Here is a 4,756-nt window from a genome sequence, read left to right on the forward strand (position 1 = left end):
TAAAAAGAAAAATACCTGGTAGTGGGTGTATGGAAATACAAAGAATGCGCTCTCCTCAATCCAAAAATATCTGGATGTTTTTCTAGATGTTTAGTTTATGTTTGGATGAAAAAGGTTTGTTTTTTTAAAAAAAAATTGTTATTTTGTATTTTTAAGGAATTTAGGTAGAAAATGAAATATTATGACAGCTTAGAAAAAATATGCCAAAAATAAATAAAAATATTAAGGGAAGTGTTAGGAAATTTTCAGAAATTAATTTGGAAATTTTAAGCATTTTGAATGAATTTTGTCATATTTTTGGGTATTTTAAAAAGATTTTGAAATTTTAAAAATGGATAGAAATATTTTTTCTGAAATTTACTGGTATAGATATATGGCCATGGGTTGCAGAAATAGTAGGAAAGTTTCCTAGATTTTTCTGTAATTTTTTCAAAATTTTAAGTGTTTTTTAATGATTTTTTTATTTTTCAATGTTTTTGTGTTTTGTTTATTTGTTTTGAATTTTAAAAGGGTTTGCGGGTTTGTGAATTAAAAATCTGGGAAAATACCCAGAAAGAAGCTGCGTGGCAACTGTGTGTCAGCAACCAACGATCAAAGTTCCGCACCCGCGCATGATCAATCACACGATCAACTGCAAGCTCCCACGCGCGCGTACACACCCGCGCGCGTGTCAAAGGACGGAAAAGGTTATCGGCGTGTGTGGGGGGAACAGTGGCTGAGGAAGGGGTTCTGCGGTTCAGTGGTGGGTGAACAATGTGTTAGGAAGGAGGACGGTGGGTTCGGCTGGTCGGGTTTCTGTGCGGGAACAGGGGTTTGGGAAGGGGTACGACGGAGGTGGGTGTATGTGTGATGGGACGGGGGGCTTGCAGAGGGTAGGGGGGTGGGTGTGCTTAGTGGGGGTGTGTGTGGGGTTGCTGTGGGAATCAAGGCTAAGGAGGAGGTGGAGTGGGTGTGAATGTGCTGGGGTAGAGAAATGGGGGATTTGGTGTGCCTGGGGGAAATGGGGGTTAATGTAGGGAAATGGGGGTGGGAATGTGCCTGGGGATGGGAAGGGGAATTAGTGGGGGGGTGGGTTTGAATGGGGGTGGGAAAGGGGATTAGTGGGGGGTGGGTTTGAATGGGGGTGGGAAGTGGGTTTAGTGGGGGGGTGGGTGCTGACGTGGCCGCGGGCGTCCAGCAGGGAGGATGGCGCCACGAAGGAGGGCGGGGCGACTGGCGCGGGCGAGGAGCAACGGGTGCCAACGGCGCTGCAGGGCAACGAAGGGGCGCTGCGACACTGGAGCACGAGGCGGGCAGGGGCAGCCCAGGACGGATGGCGGCGGGCAGGGCTGGAGCACGAGGCCAGGCGAAGGCAGGAGCTGTGCTGACGGCGTCCAGGAGGTGGCTCGGCGGCGCTGCGACGTCCAGGAGGAGCAGGGGCGGCGTCAAGAGTCGCTGCGACACGGCAGCGAAGGCAGGCGGGGTGGCCTGGAGCACGAGGCCGGGCGAAGGCAGGAGTTGCGCTGACGGCGTCCAGGAGGACAAGGGGAAGAGGGAGAGGAAGGAGGGGAAGGAGAGGGGAGGAGTTGCAGGGCGGGAGAGGAAGAAGGGAGAAGAAAGAGGAGAGGGAGAATGGCGGGGAGGAAGGAGGAGAGAAGGAGGAGAAGAGGAGGAGGGGAGAATGGCGGGGAGGAAGGAGGAGAGAAGGAGGAGAAGAGGAGGAGGGGAGAAGAAGGGAAAGAGAGGGAGAAGAAGAAGAACGGGGAGGAGGATGGAACAGAAGAGGAGGAGGGGAAGGAGAGGGAGATGGAGATGGAGGTAGGGAGGGGGGGCACGCAGAACGAGCGGGAGAGGGAGAGAGGGAGGGGAGGCAGTTTGGATGGGGAGGGGTCGGGGAGAGAGAAGGTGGGGAAGGTAAGGGGATAGGGAAGGGTGGGAAAGGGCAGGGCCCATGGGGGGTGCCCATAGGGGGATGGGGATAAGGGTTAGCGGGCAGGATGCCCACAAAGGAGGCGTACCCCCTCGTCCTGCGCGCATGCGCGGGGCGAGGGTAAAAAAATTTGCCGTGACGGGATTGAAAGGGCGCCCGGATGCGGGGGCGAGGCACGCGGATGTGACCGGGGCGCGTTAAGATGTGTAAAATCAAAAATAGGTGCGTTCACGCGCAGGACGGGGCACGCAAAAACACAGAAAAATAAAGAAAAATTAATAACTCCCAATCCGGAAGTCAAAACGAAATGACGTAAAAACAAAAAGTGGGAAGGACGGTAGGAGTAAGACAGGGAAAATATGTGACGGAGGTTCCGGGAGGGGTAAAGGGCAGTCACATGCAAAAAACACAAAAAAGTATAAAAAAACGCAATTAAAAATTAATATCAGAAGATCTGCGCATCGAAACGAGGTGCAATAAAAAGGAAAACTATGCAGAAAGACGTGCTCGACAATCCTACTATATCAAAACATAGTTTCGACTGAGATAAGACATGTTCACATGGGAAAAACCCAAAAAATAGACCCGAAAATGGAATCGAAAATTAATATTGGACGAACCATTCACTGGAATGACGTGCAGTAAGAAGGAAAAATGTCTGCAGGAAGGGATGGCACAGGGTTGTCATGTTAAAACGCAATTCCGGTGGAAGTAGGAGGGGTTCACATGCAAAAGACACCAAAAATACGCCCGAAAACTCATTTAAAAATTAATAAGTAAAAATACAGAAGTCGAAAGAGGGTGGAGGAAAAAGGAAAAAGGTGGGGGAAGGCACGGAGGACACGAGTGTCAAATCAAACTGGAATTCCGATGCAAACAGGGCAGGTTCACATGGAAAAATGTTAAAAAGACGTACGAAAAAGTCTTAAAAAACCGGAAAATTAATAATGGACAAACGGTGCATCGGAAGGACTCGGAATAAAAAGGAAAAATGTCAGGGGAAAAGTGTTATCAGGGCTATGATGTCAGATCACGGTTCCAAAGCAAGAAAAGCGCGTTCACATGGGAAAACCGGCTAATTTGCGTAAAATGCTTCAAAAATTAATAACTCGAAAACTATGTACCGAAACAAGGGTAAGTAAAAAGGAAAAATGATCAATTCAAAGGGAGGAACAGGGCTATAAGGTTGAATTTGGACTTCGGTGAACGTAGGGTACGGTCACATGGCAGGATCTCAAAATCAGGGAATGAAGGAGAACTGCAAGGGAACAGCCCCAAGGGTGAGTGGAAAATGAACGGTCGGGTGGGAAGGGACCCCATTAGGGTAACAGCAAGGCATGGCATAGAGGCATTAGCAGGTTGAGGCATATGCAGAAGGGTAGGCAATGTAGACGCGCAGGGACGCGTCCCCACACTTAAGACCTTAACAGATAGGGTTAACCGAGCAACAGGGACCTAGGACCATGCCACAGACCATCCACTAACGTCCCCACACTTAAAACATGAACGCCACTGAGAAACAAAAGTTGTAGGGTTAGAAAAACTTGGCCCATTTTATCGGGAATCAATGTTGATTGTCAATGGCACGTCCGGTGTTGTTGTCGGCTGCAGGAGGTACCAAGGCATCTTCACAGCACATGTCCTTCATGGCAGGGACCACGCAGCAGTTCCTAGGGAGGTAGCTGATTGAAGGGATTGCATGAAATTTGTCGATGGCGAGGGATATTGCACTCAACTCACTATCACTCAAATGGAATGAAAGAACTGTCACTCGCCCCATGACTAATATCACTCGAGGAATAAGGATTGAAACCCATATCTTATACCCGTTTTAGAAATCGGCAGGGGAATGGTGCAGAGGGAGTACGCCAGGGTGCACAGTTGATGGTGCATTAGTACGTCCAACCCATCCGGCATAAGTGCAAGGAGGAAGGCAAGGGAGCCTTACAGTGTAGTGTACAGAACAGGGTGATGTGTCTTGTGATGACGGTAAAGATCCATCCCGTGGGTGCATAGGGAAACGGGAACATACCTTACTTCAAGTGTCGGAACGTCCCTCAATCTCACCTCTCGGTAATTGATTGAAGAAACTCCAGTCACACTCAGCCCACCCTCTGTCTCACGCTCTCTTGATAGATACAGGAGGGCAACCATGTCCTGAAACCCATTGATGTAATCCTCACAGTCACGTGTGCAAAGGTTGTATGCCCTGTGCGCATTTGATGGTGCAATTGTGCATCCTGCCCTGTGCCGGCATACGGTGCGAGAAGGAAGGCCAGTATAGTGTAGTGCACAGAAACAAATTGTGCTTTGTGCATTGAGAGGCCCGTCCCGTGCGTGCAACACTTCATTCACACTACTCACCTCTCATTTGATTTGAAGGGAAAAGACTGGTCTCTCGGCCCACCCTCTGTCTCACTCGTGGTTGATAGTTACAGAGGGCAACCCATACTCACTTTCCCATCCGGTTAGGATGAAAGCTTGTGTCACTCGATTGTTTGTTGATGAAGATCGCGTCATCAGTTTGCTGAAGAGGCGTACCTAGGGAGGTAGCCATCAAATCGAACGTTGTGTTGGATAGGACATGTCGTCTGCTAGAGGACAGTTAGACGTTCTGCAGAAAGACCCAGGACACAGCGTACCAAGGGAGGTAGCTTCGGAATTGGATCCTGGAAATTTCAAGTGATGAATCCACTTTCTGGACTGCTGGGTGTTGCCACCTTTTCCACAACCAGCTTCCTGCCCAAGGGTGTTTGCTACCTTTTCTTGGAACGAGGCCTGCTATGACAGGGAATTGCTTCCTTTTCTCCCATAATAGATTTGTTTTGTTTTTTTCTTGTTTTTTTT

This window comes from Lygodium microphyllum, chromosome 9, assembly GCF_053477565.2.
Source record: "Lygodium microphyllum isolate KBCC chromosome 9, Lygodium_microphyllum_v1.1.10, whole genome shotgun sequence".
Lineage (NCBI taxonomy): Eukaryota > Viridiplantae > Streptophyta > Polypodiopsida > Schizaeales > Lygodiaceae > Lygodium > Lygodium microphyllum.